Consider the following 20,248-nt stretch of genomic DNA (forward strand, 5'->3'; position numbering starts at 1 on the left):
GAAAGGTTACTGCTATAAAAACCCTAGGAAGTGCAGTTCTACTCTGCAACAAATGGGATCTCCATGAGTTGAAATCAACTTGACAGTAACTGTTTTTTTTTAATTTCTTTCAGCAATGTTTTATAGTTTTCAGTGTACAAATGTCTTAGTTATCTAGTTCTCTTATAGCACAAACACCATAAGTGAGTCACTTTAAAGAACAGAAATTCATTTTTTCACAGTTTAGGGCATGGCTCTAGGGTAATGTTCTTCCTTTTCGGTAGCCCTGGGAGTTGCCAGGTGTTCTTTGCCATTCTGTTGCTTGTAACGATCATGGCATCTGAATTCCCCCATGTCGTTGTGTGAGATAGTTCTGCCAAAGTATTTATAGCCTGGAGGCAGAACACACCCCATGGAAACTTCCTTTTCAACCAATTGATTCCATTACATTAGATTACATTTTGAAGGTAAATACATTATACTAACGCAATACTACGTTATATAATACATTACCTTACAGAAGGTAATCTGCTTTACTAAAGGCCAAATGACTTAGTCACATGTCACTACTCCATAGTATCAACTAGAGTAGTGTTTGGCCAAACAACTGGGAACCATAAAAATAGTCTAGCCAAATTGACAGATAAAATTAACCATCACAAGTATTTGTCCTCCTTGGGTAAATTTATTCCTAGGTATTTTATTCTTTAAGTTCTATTGTAAATGGACTTGTTTTCTTAATTTCCTTTTCAGATTGTTAATTGCTGGTGCATAGAAACACAGCTAATTTTTGAGTGTTGATTATGTAGTCTACAACTTTGCTGAGTTCTATACCTCTAGTATCTTTCATGTGGAATCTTTGAGGTTTTTTTTTTCTGTATAGGATCATGTCACCTTAGAGTAGAGACAGTTACACTTCTTCCTTTCTGATTTGGATGACTATTTCTTTTTCTTGCCTAAATACTTTTGCTAGAACTTCCTGTATGATGTTATATAGCAATGATGATCTTAGGGGAAAATATGTAATCTCTCTCCATTGAATATGATGTTTTCCGTGTGTTATTCATAAATGCCCTTTATCACGTTGAGGAATTTCTTTTGTGTTCCTACTTTTGTGAGACTTTTTATAATGAAAGGATGTTGGATTTTGTCAAATTCCTTTTCTGAATCAATTGAAATTATCATGTTGATTTTTTTATTTCTTCATTTTATTAATTTGGTATATTTTCTATAATTGATTTTATTGTGTTTAATCATCCTTGCCTTCCTGGAATAAATCCCTCTTGGTCATATTGTATAACCTTTTAGCATGCTGCTGGATTCACTGTGCTAGTGTTTTATTGAGAATTTTTTCAACTATATTTATGAGATAATTGGTGTTTAATTTTCTTTTCTTGTGGTGTATTTATCAGACTTTGGTATTGGGTAATGTTGGCCTCATAGAATGAGTTAGGAAGTGTTCCTTCCTCATCTATTTTTTGGAAGAATTTGAGAAGATTGGTATAAATTCTTTAGATGTTTTGTGGAATTCACCTGTGAATCAACACGGTCTTGGACATTATGTTTTAGAGATTTTTGATTACTTATTCTATTTCTTCACTTATTATACATACGTTGAGATCTTTATTTCTTCTTGATACAATTTAGATAGTTTATGTGTTTTGGGGATCTTGTCCATTTCATCTATATACAATGGAATAAATTGTTCATACTATTATCTTACATTTCTTTTTATTTCTGTATGGCCAATAGTAATGTCTCCACATTCATTTATGATTTTAGTTTTTTGTACGCTTTCCAGTTCTTTCAATCTAGAAAGAATTTTGTCTATTTTATTGCTCTTTTCAAAGAATCAACTTTTTATTTCATTGATTTTCTCTATTACTTTTCTAGTCTCTGTCTTATTTATCTCAACTATAAACTTTAGTTCCTTTCATCATGTAGTTTTGGACTTAGCTTTACCCATTTTCAGTTTTTTTTTTGTTGTTGTTGTTTTTATTCAATTGTAGAATTCATTTGTTTTTTCTGGTGTATCTTTTAGATTCCTTCCTTTTCTGTATATTTTCTAGTTATTGTGTTAGTGATTATCATAGTGGTTACAATTAACATACTGAATTGGTAACGGTCTAGTTTGAATTGATACCAACATAGCTTCAATAACAAACAAAAAATTCCTGTCTTATACAGCTCTTTCCACTCCTTATGTTGTGATTGTCACAGATTACATCTTTATTCATCATGTGTCCATGTCCATAGATTTGTAATTATTTATTGTCTTAAGCATTTGTCTTTTAAATCATATGAAAAATAAAAAGAGGAGTTACAAACCAATAACACAATAATACTGGCTTTTATATTTGTCCATTTAGTTGCCTTTACTGGATTTCTTTATTCCTGCACATGCCTTCAGGTTACTGTCTAGTGTGTTTCATTTCAACCTGAAGGAACTCCTTTTAGCATTTCTTGTACGGTAGGACTACTATCAACAAACTTCCTCAGATTTTGTTTATCTGGAAATGTCTTAATTTCTCCTTTAGTTTTAAATAATAGTTTTGCTGGGTATAGAATTCTTGGTTGACAAAGTTTTGTTTTTTTCCCTCAGCACTTTAAGTACGTCATTCCACTGCTTTCTGGCCTCCATGATTTCCATTAATATTATTATTGAGGATCCCTTCTCTTTTGCTGAGTTGAAGATTCTCTCTTTGTGTTTCAACCATTTAGTTATAATGTGTCCTGTTTTGTAGCTCTTTGAGTTTATCCTACTTTGAGTTTGTTAAGCTTTTTGGATGCATAGATTAATGTTTTCCATCAAATTAGTGAAGTTTTCTGCCATTATTTCTTCAAGTAGTCTTTATGCCCTGTCCTCACCTTCTGGGACTCCAATAGTCAGTATATTGGTATACTCGACGTTTTCCCTTGGGTCCCTCAAGCTAAGTTCATTGTTCTTCATTCTTTTAACTTAGTGCTTCTTAGAGTGAATAATTTAAATTTTTCAGTCTTCAAGTTCACTGATTCTTTTTTCTGCAGGCTCACATTTTCTGTTGAGTGACTCCTTCTAGTGAATATTTCATTTTTGATATTGTACTTTCTATCTCCAGAATTTGTATTTGAGGAGGAGACAACACAGCACTACAGATAGAAGCACCATGCCACCCCTCTGCAGCAAAGACCTGAAAAACTAAGTAAAACAGATGCAAACATCAATCTTGGAACTCTAAGCACCAAATGAAGGAATAAAGAACTTGATCAAGCACCAAATGGGATAAGAAACTGACAGAGAACAGAGAATGAGGAGAGCTACTAAGTGGAGATCCTCTACCAGGTAATGTGGCCAGAGTAGCCATCTTGGACTACAGCTACCAAAGAATGCAGACAGGGAGTACAGAAAGGCAATTTCACAGAGCTCCTAACAGGAGACAGAGCACTTCATAACCAGGGATAAACACTTTCATGCCCCCACCTTCTTCCCTGTAAGAGGACTCAGTCACTTTCCAATGGGCCATGGTTGCTCAGCCAGAGATATATCAGCTCACTGCCACTGGGTCCACCCTGCGCCCACCAGCCAGCTCCTTCAGAGCCATTTTTTGTTTTCTTTTCTTTGTTTGTTTGCTTTTAGATATTACTATTTTTGGGGGCTTTTTTTGTTGTTTTTCTTTCTCTCTCCATTCCTTTCCTTTCTTCCACCCAGCTAGCCCACTGTGCCACCCCCTGCCCTTCTTGACAGGCTGTGAGTTTTTGGTTTGTTTGCTTCGTTCTTTTTTTTTCTGTTTCTTCTCTCTCCTTTCCTTCATTTCCTTTCTCCTGCCCACCCAGCCCTGTGAACTGCCCCCTACCCATTCTGGAGGGGCCATGCCGCACAGCTTGATTGAAGAGTCACTGTGGAAAGCCTCCCTGGCTCTGTGCCACTGTCACCGACTGGCTCCCTAAGCACCATTTTATTTATTTATTTACTTATTGTTTGTTTTTGTTGTTGTTTCTTCTCTCTCCCTTCCTTCCTTTCCTTTGTCCCTTCCACCCAGCCCTGTGTGCCACTGCAATGGTTAAGATTGTGTGTCACCTTGGCTGGGCCATGATTCTCAGTATTTATATGTGATCACTCCCGTGATTGAATCTACTGTGAGTAGCCAATCAGTTGAAAGGGAGTTTCCTTGGGGGTGTGGCGTGCATCTGAATATGAGCAGATGTTCCGGCTTTTTTGCTTTCTCTGTATCCTGTGGCTGCCTCCTGTTTTTCTGACCTCCAGCTCTTGTGGACTTGAGCTATCAGCTTATCTGCAGACCTTGGGATTCATCGATCTTCACAGCCTGTGAGCAGGAGCCCTGCTCTCTGACCTACTGATCTTGGGTTCGCCAGCCCCTGTGGCTACGTGAATAGAGAGAAGCCTCTATCCTGATCCATGGACTTGGAACATTCTAGGTTTTACAATTGCATGAGCCATTTCATTGATATAAATCTCTCTCTATATATTTATTTTTTTCTATATATTTATATGCTTTCCTGGTTTTGCTTCTCTGGAGAACCCAGCCTAAGATATTTGGTACTGAGAGTTGCTCTAAAGAAACCAAATTGTAAGGATGAATTTTATAAATTGGTTCTCAAGTCTGGTTAGTCTTAAAGATGTTGATGACTCTGCTTCCAGTAGTAAAAAAAAAAAACCCACTGCAGTCCAGCAGTAAAAAGGGCACTGCTAATCCATGGCATGAGGTGTCAATACAATTACACAAAATACCACCAGTAGATCAGGTATTGGTGAAAGGCAAGGCTCTGGGTGAACACATGTGTGATATATTTCTACAGTTTTGTATGAATGAGAAATATAAGGAAGCTTGTTGATTGGTCCTACTTACACTCACTGGACAAACTGGTGAAAGAAAGAGATGTACTCAGGGCTTCAGAGTCAAAACTCAAGTGCCGCATAAACGACCTTAAGGCTTCCACTTGTAGAAAGCCTTATTTCTTGTGAGCCTTATTGTAAGAGTGGCTGAATTACAACACGAGCTCAATTGTCAACCTCAAGAGGTGTCTGAAGTTAAAGTAAGGGCATTGATTGGGAAGAAATGGAACCCTGAAACCTGGGATAGGGACATATGGGCAGATAATCAGAAAGCTGAATAGACTGAGCCTCCAAATTCCATTCAATCACTGCTGCCAGCAGAACCACTCCCATATGAAGATACTGCATCGTGTTTGTCTGCGAAACCACCTGCCCAGAAAAACCGTTAGCCCCTCCACTCCCATTTAATGAGATTAGCCCTAGCCCAGCTGCCTCTAAAGAGCCCTTGCCTGAGTCATTGCCTGGGGCATTGCCCGAGGCAGATGCTTTACAAGACAATGCTGAATGCTCTCAAAACAATTCCATACTACAGATTCTAGCTTCTAGACCTATAAATAGACTTAAACCCCAGTGAGCCCCAAAAGGTGAAGTACAAAGTGTGGCCCAAGAGGGGGTACACAACACTCCAAAAGAACTGCTTGACTTTTCTGATATGTACAAACAGAAATCTGGGGACTATGTGTGGAAATGGCTATTAAGGGTGTGGGATAATGGTGCAAGGAACATAAAGATGGATCATTCTGAGTTTATGAATATGGGTCCACTAAGCACAGATTCTTTATACAATGTTTCAGCTTGAGAAGTTAGGAAAGGATCTAATAGTTTACCTGGTTGGGTTGCCAAAGCATGGTTTATGAGGTGGCCTACATTATCAAATAGAAGTACCAGACCTGCCTTGGTATACTGTAGAAGAAAGTGTCCAAAGGCTTAGGGAAATTGGCATGCTAGAGTGGATTTATCAGGTTAGACCCACAGACCCACACATGGAGTGCCCAGAGGACACACCTTTTACCACAACTGTGAGGAACAAATTTGTGAAGGGAGCTCCAGCATCCATGAAGACTGCTGTGATTGCTATTTTATGTAAATCAGATTTGACAGTGGGAACTGTCCTAACTGAATTAAGACCCCAGCTACTATGAGGCTGATTGGATCCCATGGAGTAGGGGCCAAGTGGCTGCACTCAATTGACAATGACAAGGTGGGCATGGTTACAGTTATGGATAGTGGAGTCAAAGCAGTAATCAAAATAATCTGACTCATTTGGACTTATGGCACTGGCTACTTAGTCATGGTGTCCCTAGAAGTGAAGTAGATAGGAAATCTACTATTTACTTGATGTGTACCCACCCCCCACCACTGCTGTCGAATTCTAGGTCAGGAGAACAACAGTCTAACTCAAATCGGCAGAATAAAGAGTCATGGTCCCTCAATCAATTCCCAGATTTGAGCTGGTTTAAAGACCCACAACCCCTTGAATGAAGGGGAGGCCGGGTCCCCTTGAGGAAGGACTCCAATACACTACCTAAATTTTTTACTGTTAATCTTTCTCTTAGTCTTTCCAAAGGGACCCATGGCCTTCTACAATAGTGACTGTTCATTGGGAAAAAGGAAATAATCAGAGTTTTTGGGTATTACTGGATACTGGCTCTGAACTGACACTAATTCCAAGAGACATAAAATGTCACTGTAGCCCACCAGTCAGAGTGGGAGCATATGGAGGTCAGGTTATTAATGGAGTCTTGGCTCATATCCATCTCACAGTAGGTCCAGTGGGTCTTCATACCCATCCTGTAGTGATTTCCCAAGTTCCAGAATGCATAATTGAAACAGATATACCCAACAACTAGCAGAACCCCACATTGGATCCCTGACAAATAGAGTAATGGCTATTATGGTAGATAAAGCCAAGTTGACAGCATTAGAGCTGCCCTGATTTAGGAAAATAGTAAACCAAAAGCAATACCTTATTCTAGGAGAGGCTGCAGAGATTACTGCCACCATCAAGGACTTGAAGGATGCAGCGGTGGTGATTCCCACCACATCCCCATTCAACTCACCTATTTGGCCTGTGCAAAAAACAGATAGATTTTGGAGAATGACAGTGGATTATCTAAAACTTAACCAGATGGTGACCCCAATTGCAGCTGCTGTTCCAGATGTAGTTTCATTACTTGAGCAAATTAATACATCTCCTGGTACCTGGTATGCAGCTATCGATCTGGCTAATGCCTTTTTCTCCATACTTGATTTGAAGGACCATCGGGAGCAGTTTGCCTTTAGCTGGCAAGGCCAGCAATACACCGTCACTTGCCTACCTCAGAGCTACATCAACTCTCCAGCCGTATGTCATAATTTAGTCCAAAGGGAACTTGATCACTTTTCCTGTCCACAAGACATCACACTGGTACATTACATTGATGACATTATGCTTATTGGACCTAGTAAGGAGGAAATCTCAATAACTTTGGACTTATTGGTAAAACATTTGGGTGCTAGAGGGTGGAAAATTAATCCCACAAAAATTAGGCACCTTCCACCTCAGTGAAATTTCTAGGGTTCCAGTGGTGTGGGGCATGTCAAGATATTCCTTCTAAAGTGAAGGATAAGTTATTGCATCTGGCTGCTCCCACTACTAAAAAGGAGGCACGATGTCTAGTGGGCCTCTTTGAATTTTGGAGGGAACACATTCCTCATTTGGGTGTTTACTCTGGCCTATTTATCAAGTGACTCAAAAAGCTGCTGGTTTCGAGTGGGGCCCAGAACAAGAGAAGGCTCTGAAACAGGTTCAGGCTGCTGTGCATGCCACTCTGCCTCTTGGGCCAAATGATCCAGCTGATCCAGTGGTGCTTGAAATGTCAGTGGCAGAGAGAGATGCTGTTTGAAGTCTTTGGTAGGCCCCTATTGATGAATCACAGCACAAACATTTAGAATTTTGGAGCAAAGCCCTGTCATCCTCTGCAGATAACTACTCTCCTTTTGAGAAACAGCTTTTGGCTTGTTACTGGGCCTTAGTAGAGACTGAACATTTAACCACGGGACACCAAGTCACCATGTGGCCTGAACCACCCATCATGAACTGGGTGTTGTCTGACCCACAGAGTCGTACAGTTGGACATGCACAGCAGCACTCCATCCTTAAATGGAAGTGATATATATGAGATTGGACCTGAGCAGGACCTGAAGGCACAAGTAAGTTACATGAGGAAGTGGCCCAAATGCCTATGGTCTCCACTCATGTCACATTACCTTCCATCCCCCAGCCTGCATCTATGGCCTCATAGGGAGTTCCTTATGATCAATTGACAGAAGAAGAGAAAACCTGTCCCTGGTTTACAGATGGCTCTGTGTGATATGCAGGCACTACTTGAAAGTGGACAGCAGGACCACTGCAGCCCCTTTCTAGGACCTCCCTGAAGCACAGTGGTGAAAAGAAATCCTCTCAATGGGCAGAACTTTGAGCAGTGCATCTGGTTGTTCACTTTGCTGGAAAGGAGAAATGGCCTGATGTGCAATTGCATACTGATTCATGGACTGTGGCCAATGGTTTGGCTGGATGGTCAGGGACATGGAAGGAACGTGATTGGAAAATTGGAGACAAAGATTTACTGCGACGTGTTATGTGGATAGACCTCTCTGAATGGGCCAAAGAAGTAAAGATATTTGTGTCTCATGTGAATGCTCACCAAAGGGTGACCTCAGCAGAGGATGATCTCAACAATCAAGTGGATAGGATGACGCGTTCTGTGAAAACCAGTCATCCTCTTTCCCCAGCTGCTCCTGTCATTGCTCAATAGGCTCATGAACAAAGTGGCCATGGTAGCAGGGGTGAAGGTTATGCATGGGCTCAACCACATGGACTTCCACTCACCATGGCTGACTTGGCTACACCACTGATAACTGCCCAGTCTGCCAGCAGAAGAGACCAACACTGCCTATATGGCACCATCCTTGGAGTTGATCAGCCGGCAACCTGGTGGCTAGTTGATTACATTGGACCGCTTCCATCATGGAAAGGGCAGCGTTTTGTCCTTCATGGAATAGAAACTTACTCTGGATATAGATTTGCCTTCCCTGCATGCAATGCTTCTGCCAAAACTACCATCCACGGACTTACAGAATGCCTTATCTACCATCATGGTATCCCACACAGCATTGCCTTGGATCAAGGAACTCACTTCACAGCAAATTAAACATGGCAGTGGGCCCATGCTCATGGAATTCACCAGTCTTACGATGTTCCTCATCATCCTGAAGCAGCTGGCTTGATAGAATGATGGAATGGCCTTCTAAAGACACAATTACGGCACCAGCTCAGTGACAATACCTTGCAGGGTTGGGGAAGTGCTCTCCAGGAGGCAGTATGTGCTCTAAACCAGTGTCCAATATATGGTGCTGTTTCACCCATAGCCAGGATTCATGAGTATAGGAATCAAGAGGTGGAAGAGGGAGTGGTACCACTCACTATTACCCCTAGTGACCCACTCACAAGATTTTTGCTTCCTGTCCCTGCAACCTTATGCTCTGCAGGTCTAGATGTCTTAGTTCCAAAGGGAGGAATGCTCCCTCCTGGGGACACATCACTGATTCCATTGAACTAGAAGCTAAGAATGCCACCTGGGTACTTTGGGCTCCTTATGCCCCTGGATCAACAGGCAAGGAAGGGAGTTACCATACAGGCTGATGTGATTGATTCTGATTACCAAGAGGAAATTGAATTGATATTACATAATGAGATAAAGAAGAGTACGTCTGGAATGCAGGAGATCCTTTAGGGTGTCTCTTATTACTACTATGCACTGTAGTTAAAGTCAATAGAAAACTACAGCAAACCAATTCTGACATGACTACTAACGACCCAGACCCTTCAGGAATGAAGGTTTGGGTCACCACACCAGGCAAAGAACCACTACCAGCTGAGGTGCTTGCTGAGGTCAAAGGGAATACGGAATGGGTGGTGGAAGAAGGTAGATCTAAATACCAGTTATGGCCACGTGACCATTTGCAGGAATGAGGACTGTAATTGTTATGAGTATTTATGCTTTGTACACGTGCCTTAAATATTTTTGTTTTCTTCACTTATAAAATATAAGATGTAAACTGGGCTAGTGTGTCTTCAGTTGTATGCGTGTTAGTTGTATCCTGTTAGACACAAGTATGACTTTATAATTGTCTTTATTCAGAGATTATGTATGGTTTAAGGAGATGTATACATGTGCCAGGTTGACAAGGGGTGGACTGTGATGGGTAAGATTGTGTCAAATTGGCTGGGCTGATTCTTAGTGTTTATATCTGATCACTCCCATGATGGAATCTGCTCTGAGTAGCCATTCAGTTGAAAGGGAGCTTCTTTGGGGTTATGGCCTACATGTGAATATAAGCAGATGTTCTGGTTTTTTCACTCTCTCTGGATCCTGTGGCTGTCTCCTGTTTGTCTGACCTCCAGCTCTTGGGACTTGAGCTATCAGCGTATCTCCAGACCTTGGGTTTCCTCGATCTTCACAGTCTGAGAGCAGGACCCCTCCTCTCTGACTTGGGTTTGCTAGCCCCTGCAGCTACATGAATCGAGAGAAGCCTCTATCCTGATGCATGGACTTGGAGCGTTCTAGCCTGTACAATTGCATAAGCCATTTCCTTGATATAAATCTGTCTGTATATATTTATACACTTTTCTGGTTTTCCTTCTCTAGAGAACTCAGCTTAAGAACAGCCACCCCCTGTTCTTGGTGGGGTGTACTTTACCACTCAGCTTGAGACCCTCTGGCACACAACCTCCCCAGGCCTGTGCTACCCCATAGGTGGGCTCCCCCAGAGCCATATTTTTAATTTTTCTTTATTTATTCCCTTCTTTTCCTTGTCCCTCACACCTAAGCTCTGCATTGCCTCCACCCCTTCCTGAAGGGCTGTGCTGTGCCACCTGGTGAGAGAGACATCAGCTGACCACCACTCCAATTCTGCCTCACCCCCAACAGCTGGCTCCCCACCACCATATTTTTTGTTTTGTTTATTTTTTAAAATTATTTGATTATTGCCTTCTTCTCTCTCCTTCCTTTCTTTCCTTTCCTTTCTCCTGCCCACCTAGTCCCATGCACCACTGTGCCCCTTCTTGACAGGCTGAGGCACACTACTCAGGTAGAGAGCCACCAGCACAGACCCATAATAAGAGAAGAGGTTGAAAAGGTAATACAAAAAAACTTCCAAGAAAAAAAGAAACGCTTGCCCAGAAGGATTCACTGGATAATTCTACCAAACATTCAGAGAAGAGCTTGCACCAGTACTACTCAAACTATTTCAGAATATAGAAAAGGAGGGGATACTTGCAAATTCATTCTATGAACCCACCACAACCCTGATACCAAAACCAGGAAAAGACAAGAATAAAAAAAGACAAAAACTACAGGTCAATATCTCTCATGAGTAGAAATGGAAAATTTCTCAACAAAATTCTAGCCAATAGAATTCAGCATCATATAAAAAAAATACACTACAACCCAATGGGATTCATACCAGGTATGAAGCATGGTTCAACATTAGAAAATCAAACAACATAATCCACCACACAAATAAAACAAAAAAAGAATCACATGATCATTTCAATCGATGCACAAAAGGCTTTGATAAAGTCCAACATCCATTCCTGATAAAAAAAAACTCAATAAAATAGGCATAGAAGGGAAATTCCTCAACAAAATGAGGGGCATCTTTGCAAAACCAACAGCAAACATGATTAGTAATGGACAGAATCTGAAAACATTCCCCCTGAGAACAGGAACAAGACAAGAATGCCCTTTATCATCATGCCTATTTAACATTGTGCTGGAAGTCCTAGTTAGAGCAATAAGCCAAGAAAAAGAAATAAAGGGCATCCAAATTGATAAGGAAGAAGTAAAACTATCCCTATTTGCAGATGATGTGATACTGTACATATAGAACCTAAAGGACTCCACAAGAAAGCTACTGGAACTAGTAGAAAGATTCAGCAGCATAGGATACAAGATAAACATGCAAATATCAGTTGGATTCCTATACACCAATAAAAAGAACTATGAAAAGGAAATCAGGAAAGCAACGTTAAAAAGAACTATGAAAAGGAAATCTGGAAAGCAACATTTATAATAGCCCCTAAAAAACAAATTACTTCGGAATATATCTAACAGGTGACATAAAAGATCTACACAAAGAAAAGTACAAAACACTACTGCAAGAAACCAAACGAGACTTACATAAATGGAAAAACATACCACGCTCGTGGATAGGTAGACTCAACATTGTGAAAATGTCAGTTCTACCCAACCCACTGCCGTGGGGTTGATTCCGACTCATATCTACCCTATAAGACAGAGTAGAACTGCCTTGTAGAGTTTCCAAGGAGTGCCTGGTGAATTTGAACTGCTGACCTTTTGGTTAGCAGCCGTAGCTCTTAACCACTACGCGACTAGGATTTCCATTCTACCCAAAGCAATCTCTAATACAATGCAATCCCCATCCAAATTCCAACAGCATTCTTTAACAAGATGGAAAAACTAATCATTGACTTTATATGGAGAGGAAACAGGCCCCGGATAAGTAAAGCACTATGGAAGAAAAAGAATAAAGTTGGAAGACTCACACTACCTGACCTCAGAGCCTAGTATACAGCTATGGTAGTCAAAACAGCCTGGTACTGGTACAATGACAGACACATTGACCAATGGAACAGAATCAAGAACCCAGATGTAAATCCACCTACCTATGGTCATCCGATCTTTAACAAAGGCTCGAAGTCCATTAAATGGAGAAAAGACAGTGTTTTTAACAAATGGTGCTAGCAAAACTGGATGTCCATCTGCAAAATAATGAAACAGGGCCCATACCTCACACCATACACGAAAATTAATTTAAAATGGATCAAATCAAAGACCTAAATATAAAACCCGAAACTATAAAGATCATAGAAGAAAAAGTACGGTAAACCCAGAAGCGCTCATGAGTGCAGAATATAAATATCATACAAAGCGTAATTAACAATCCACAAACACCAGAAGATAAGCTAGATAACAAGAATAAATTCCAATTAACGGAATTTGGCCTTCGTCAAATATCAGCTGCTCATAAGTGGATGAATTTACATCTGGGTTCTCAATTCTGTTCCATTGGTCTATGTATCTGCTGTTGTACCAGGGGCAGCCTGTTTTGACTACCGTGGCGGTATAATAAATTCTAAAATTACAGTATAAAAAATTCTAAAATCAGGTAGTGTGAGGCCTCCCACTTTGTTCTTCTTCGGTAATGCTTTACTTATCCAGGGCCTCTTCCCTTTCCATATGAAGTTGGTGATTTGTTTCTCCATCTCATTAAAAAATGCCATTGGAATTTGGATCAGGATTGCATTGTATCTATAGATCACTTTGGGTAGAATAGACATGTTTACAATGTTGAGTCTTCCTATCCACAAGCAAGATATGTTTTTCCACTTAAGTAGGTCTCTTTTGGTTTCTTGCAGTAGTGTAGTTTTCTTTGTATGGTCTTTTACATCTCTGGTTAGATTTATTCCTAAGTATTTTACCTTCTTGAGGGCTATTGTAAATGGTATTGATTTGGTGATTTCCACTTTGATGTTCTCTTTGTTGGTGTAGAGGAATCCAACTGAATTTTGTACATTTATCTTGTATCCTGATACGTTGCTGAACTCTTCTATTTGTTCCAGTAGTTTTCTTGTGGATTCTTTAGGGCTTTCTGTTATGAGATCATGTCATCTGCCAATAGGGATACTTTTACTTCTTCCTTACCAATTTGGATGCCCTTATTTCGTTTTCTAGCCTAATTGCTCTGGTTAGGACCTCCAGCACAGTGTTAAATAACAGTGGTGATAACGGACATCGTTGTCTGTCCCATTCTCAAGGGGAATGCTTTCAGACTCTCTCCATTTGGGATGATGTTGGCTGTTGGCTTTGAGTAAATACCCTTTATTGTGTTGAGGAATTTCTCCTGTATTCCTATTTTGCTGAGAGTTTTTATCATGAATGGGTGTTGGACTTTGTCAAATGTCTTTTCTGCATCAATTGATAAGATCTTGTGGTTCTTGTGTTTTGTTTTATTTATGTGATGGATTACATTGATTGTTTTTCTAATGTTGAACCATCCCTGCATACCTGGTATGAATCCCACTTTGTTATGGTGAATTATTTTTTTGATATGTTGTTGAATTCTGTTGGCTAGAATTTTGAGGAGGATTTTTGTGTCTAAGTTCATGAGGGATATTTGTCTGTAATTTTCTTTTTTGTGTGGTGTCAGGGTTATGCTGGCTTCATAGAATGAGTTTGGGAGTATTCCATCCTTTTCTATTCTCTGAAATACCTTTAGTAGTATTGGTGTTAACTCTTCTCTGAGAGATTGGTAGAATTCTCCAGTGAAGGCTTCAGGTCCAGGGCTTTTTATTTGTTGGGAGTTTTTTAAATTACCCTTTCAATCTCTTCTTTCGTTATAGGTTTATTTAGTTGTTCTACCTCTGTTTGTGGTAGTTTAGGTAGGTAGTGTGTTTCTAGAAATTTATCCATTTCCTTTAGATTTTTAAATTTATTAGAGTACAATTTTTCATAATTTTCTGTTATGATTCTTTTAGTTTCAGTTGGGTCTGTTGTGATAACACCCATCTCATTTCTTATTTTTGCCTCTCCTGTTTTTCTTTTGTCAGTGTGGCCAATGGTTTATCGATCTTTTCAATCTTTTCAAAGGACTAGCTTTTGGTCTTGTTAACACCTTCATTCGTTTTTCTATTCTCTATTTCATTTAATTCTGCTCTAATTTTTATTATTTCGTTTCTTCTGGTGCCCAAGGGCTTCTTTTGCTGCTCTCTTTCTATTTGTTCAAGTTGTAGAGTTAATTCTTTGAGTTTGCCCATTTCTTCTTTTTGGACGTGTGCATTTATTGCTATAAATTGACCTCTGAGAACTACTTTTGCTGTGTCCCAAAGGTTCTGGGCGGATGTGTTTTCATTCTCATTTGATTCTGTGAATTTCTTTATTAAGTCCTTAATTTCTTGTATTACCCAGTGTTTTTTGAGCAAGGTGTTGTTCAGTTTCCATGTGTTTGATTTTTTTCCCTTTCTTCTTCTGTTATTAATTTCTACTTTTATGGCTTTATGGTTCGAAAACATACTTTGTAATATTTCAATGCTTTGGATTCTGTTAAGTCTTGTTTTATGGCGTAACATGTGGTCTATTCGGCAGAATGTTCCATGTGCGGTGGAAAAGAAAGTATACTTGGCTGCTGTTGGGTGGAGTGTTCTGTACATGCCTATGAGGTCAAGTTGATTGATTGTGGCGTTTAGATCTTCTGTGTCTTTATTGAGCTTCTTCCTGGATGTTCTGTCCTTCATCAAAATTGGTGTGTTGAAGTCTTCTACTATTATTGTGGAGCTGTCTATCTTTCTTTTCAATGCCGTTACAGTTTGTTTGATGTATTTTGGAGCCCTGTCCTTGGGTGCGTAAATATTTATTATGGCTGTGTACTCCTGGTGTATTGACAATTTCATTATCATATAGTGTCCTTCCTTATCCTTTGTGGTGGATTTTACTGTAAAGTCTATTTTGTCAGAAATTAATATTGCCACTCCTGCTCTTTTTTTGATTGTTGTTTGCTTAATATATTTTTTCCATCCTTTGAGTTTTAGTTTGTTTGTGTCTTTAAGTCTAGGGTATGTCTCTTGTAGGCAGCATATAGACGGATCGTGTTTTTTTAATCCATTCTGCCACTCTGTCTCTTTATTGGTGCATTTAATCCATTTACATTCAGCATAATTATTGATAGGTATGAGTTTAATGCTGTCATTTTGATGCCTTGTTTTGTGTTGTTTACAGTTTCCTTGTTCCACTTAATTTTCTGTGCTGAGTTGTTTTTCTTTATGTATTTTCTTTCATCTTTTTCATTGTTATTGTATTAGCCGAGTCTATGTTTTTCTTGTTTTTTATTTTGATGTGTAGGATTGTTAGTTTTCTTGGTGGTTACCTTAATAATTACCCCTATTTTCTAAGTTGAAACAATCTTTAACTTCTTCATATTGCCTTGACTTCCTCTCCATGTGAAAGAACTGTGACTACTTTTTTAGACCCTCTTTTTGTTTTAATGTTGTCATGTTTGACATAATGACATCTCTGTTTTCCTATTTTGAGTGTTTTAGCTTTGATTTATTTTTGTGATTTCTCTATCTTGCTGGATATTTGGTTGTTCTGTCCTGTGTTCTAGTTTTGGGTTGTTATCTGAAGTTATCGACTTCTTAACCAGAGGACTCCCTTTAGTATTTCTTGTAATTTTGGTTTGGTTTTTGCAAATTCCCTAAACTTCTGTTTATCTGGAAATGTCCTAATTTCACCATCGTGTCTGAGAAACAGTTTTGCTGGATATATAATTCTCAGCTGGCAATTTTTTTCTTCAATGCTTTATATATGTCATCCCATCGCCTTCTTGTGTGCATGGTTTCTGCTGAGTAGTCGAAGCTTAGTCTTATTGACTCTCTTTTGTAGATGAGTTTTCATTTATCCCTAGTCACTCTTAAAATTCTCTCTTATCTTTCGTTTTGGCAAGTTTTATTATTACAAGCCTTTGTGACTTTCTTTTGGGATCTACCTTGTGTGGGGTTCAATGAGCATCTTGGATAGATATCTTCTCATCTTTCATGATATCAGGGAAGGTTTCTGCCAATAATTCTTCAACAATTCTCTCTGTATTTTCTGTTATGCCCCCTGTTCTGGTACTCCAGTCCCTCGTAGGTTATTCCTCTTGATAGAGTCCCACATATTTCTTAGGGTTTCTTCATTTTTTTTAATTCTTTTGCCTGGCTTTTCCTCAAATGGGTTGGTGTCAACTGTTTTGTCTTCAATCTCACTACTTCTGACTTCCATTGTCACAATTCTGCTCCTATGACTTTCTATTGTGTAGCCTAATTCCGAAATTATATTTTTAATCTTCTGGATTTCTGTTTGTTGTCTCTCTATTGATTCTTTCAGCCTATTAAATTTGTCATTATGCTCTTCTCTAATCTTCTTAAGTTCCTCTATTGCTTTGTCCTTGTGCTCCTTGGGTTGTTCTGCATTTTGCATAATCTCTTGAAAAGTTCTGTATATTAATCTCTTTTTTTTATTCTACCTCTGGTAATTCCAGGAAGTTCTCTTTATCTGAAAGATTTCTTGTTTCGAGCACTTGCTGAAGCCGTCATGGTCTGCCTCTTTATGTGTTTTGATATTGACTGTTGTCTCTTAGCCATTAATGTTATTGCATTTATTTATTTATTTATGCTTACTGTGTCCTGGTTTCTTGTTTTGATATGCCCAAATAGGCTGCTCGTGTGAGATAATTTGATTCTTGCTGCCTTTGAAGCCTACAGTCAGAGATGGGCAGGGGTGATTGGTGTAGGCCCAGGCATCTGGCTGCAGTAGGGGTTCTCACACTGAGCAAGGCAGTGGGCTGACAGCCCACCTAAGTTTCTGTGAGGAAAGTGTGTCCCTGTTCCCTAGAGTGCCTAGGTGAGTAAGACTTGCAGCCAGACCATGAGCACCCAATTCTGTTAGCTGTAAGGACTGGGAGGCACCATTTATTCTTGGACTCCTGTCTTGGGTGGCCTGGTGACATCAGTGGAGCCACCAGTCCTCAAGCCCCTGATGTGGGTAGGTAAGGACCCTGCTTAATAGGCAGAGCAGTGTCAAATGTCATGAACCTGCCTCTCCACCATATAGCTGAAACAGTTGAAGTTAGATTTCAGGTATATATCCTGTTGTTCTGTGCTAATGAGGGCCTACACTTTTGACATGGGCACACACAGGTCTATGCGGGGATGACAGGCATTCAAAGTCCTTGGGCCCCTTATGTCTGTGCCTAGGCAAAGAGCTGTTTCTGCCCTGTATTCCTGGCTTAGGGGAGCCAGCAGATTATTCTTTCCCTGTTTGTTAATCTGTTCTCTCTCCAAGGCTGGGGGAATGGCTTAGGGCTTCTGATGGGTCCTACTTCTGGCCCAGGGGACGCAACAGTCTCTGAAGCCAACTTGGACCCAGTGCATGGTGGAAAGGGGGCAGGTAACCAGGACAGAGTTTTTTTCCCAAAAGGGTGTTTTTTGATCTGCATAGTAGGTTAGACACCTGTACTTATCTTTTGCCAATTGAGCACCGCTTTTCACTGATTCTGGGGGTGTGAGAAGACTCTCCACTGGTCAGCCTCTCCCAATGTGGAAAACGTGTCCCAAATGCCACAACTTGCCTCACTGCTGGCACCAGCCAATTCCAGCCTGCAGGGTGCCAGTTCCCACTGGGTCAGGTCTATCAACTCCTCACAGCTTCAGAACCATCTCTCCCTCCCCTGCCACTCAGTCCGATTCCATAACTTTGCCTTTGATGCTCAGAGCTCGTAGATTGTCATATATACGTGATTCACTTGTTTTTTCAGGTGTTTGTTGTAACAGCGATCTCAGGAAGTGTCTGACTACTCCCCCATCTTAGCCCAGCCTCCTCTAGGATGGTTTTCATCTGTTCATTTTTTAACTTGGATGGGACATATTTTCTTGTTTTTTCATATGCCTTGTAATTATTTTGAAAATTGAACATTTTCAACAGTATAATGTGTTAACTCTGAAAATCAGATCCTTCCTCTCCACAGGGTTTTTTTTTTTTGAGGGTTTCTGTGGTTCATTTGATTAGTGACTTTTCCAAACTATTTTTGCACAAACAGTATTTCCTGTTAGGTGTAGTCATTGAAGTATCTGTTCTATTGTCTCAACAGTCAGCCAGTGACCTATCAGATTTCTTTAAATGAAATGAGTAAAAAAATACATAAACAAATAAAAAAAAAACTATTCCACTCTCCCTGTCTTTGTAGATTAGCTCTGAACTGTGGCACTCCTTTAATGCTAAGCTAGGCAACCTACAGCTCTATCTTAGCCTTCTCCTACTTATATGGAACCCACATACCCACCAAGGATTCCAACCTAGGGACCTCTCATGTCTCTTCCGAATATGTGTCTACCTTGAGCTTGTGTGTTCCACTTTGACTTCAACTGTGTTCATGGTAGTTGTCAAAAAGCCATTCCTCAAATAACCCTTATCAGCCTCCTCCTTTCTTTCCTTTTGGATCTGTCTGTTGCTTGCCTTTTCTGTCCTTCCTTTTCTGAAGTGGCTAAAAATAGTGTAAATGCTCTCAACAGACACACCATGGCCAAGAAAGTCGTTCCAGCTTGAGAAGGAGAAAACAACAGTCATCCTCTGTGCCAGTACTTCAGAGACTGCCAGAAAAATAAAAATGCACAAGTAGTTTTCTTGATAACAAGGTCTGTATTTGCCCCCTGGCACCAGAAAGCCACACTGGGAATGTGGGCTCCAGTCTCTGTAACAGTTTTTATACTGTGGAATGGGGGAGAGTGAGTATGCAAAAATGTCACAATGCTTTCTTACTGAAATTCATCAGCCTTTTTCTTTATTAAGCACTCCCCTTGTTGCTGTAAGCTTTTTATTAGATCCCAGAGTTCCTAGAAAATGGATTCTGTCCATTTTTTTCTGCTTAATGCTTACTTCAGTGGAGGGACTGATTCTCTGAGCATTCTATTCTGCCATTTTCCATGACATCACTCCTATCCAAATCATTTTTAACTTTCTTCTTAGAATGATGTTCATCCCATAAATATGAGCAATTAATTTATTTGGGATAAAGTCTTCCTAAGAACCCCTGCAAATAAGTTAATGTATCCAATTCAAACTCGGCCACTGTAATACTAGAATCTCATATGCATACCCATTTCAAATGAGTCAAGTAGATATTAGCCATTTAAGAGAAAGATCTCCACACTTTTACTGGTTTTCCATATTTTTGTGCCATCAAAGTTAATGTTGATCCTGATGGGATTTTAAGGCTCATATTATTTTTATTCTTTTTGATACTACTGTAAGTGGAATCGTTTCCTTAATTTCATTTTTCATTGTTTATTGCTAGTGTATAGAGTTACAAGTGATTTTTCTTGTATCCTGACCTTGCTGAACTTGTTTTTTAGCCCTAATATGTATTTTTGTGGGTTTCTTAGAGTTTTCTATAAACCAGATGATACCATCTGTAAATAGAAATCATTTAATTCTTCCTTTCCAATCTGGATGACTTTTCTTAAATTTGAAAACGTACTTCTCCAACGTTGGTCCTGAATCAGGAGAAAAAATAGCTTGGGATACAATTTTGAGTGCAACATTATGGATACATTTTTTAAATGCTGCATTTAAATTAACACCTGAAGTGAAGACGTTGTGCTCTGGAAAACTATTCACTGATTCAACAAGGGACTCTTACACATACTGAAATATTTACAGATGTAATGATATGATGCCTAAAATTTGTCTAAAATATCTTAGGAGGGAAGAAGTGGGTTAGTATAAAGGAAACAAAATTGGCCATGAGTTGATAACTATTGAAGTTGGTGATTAGTACACG

The sequence above is a fragment of the Loxodonta africana genome, chromosome X (genome assembly GCF_030014295.1).
Source record: "Loxodonta africana isolate mLoxAfr1 chromosome X, mLoxAfr1.hap2, whole genome shotgun sequence".
Lineage (NCBI taxonomy): Eukaryota > Metazoa > Chordata > Mammalia > Proboscidea > Elephantidae > Loxodonta > Loxodonta africana.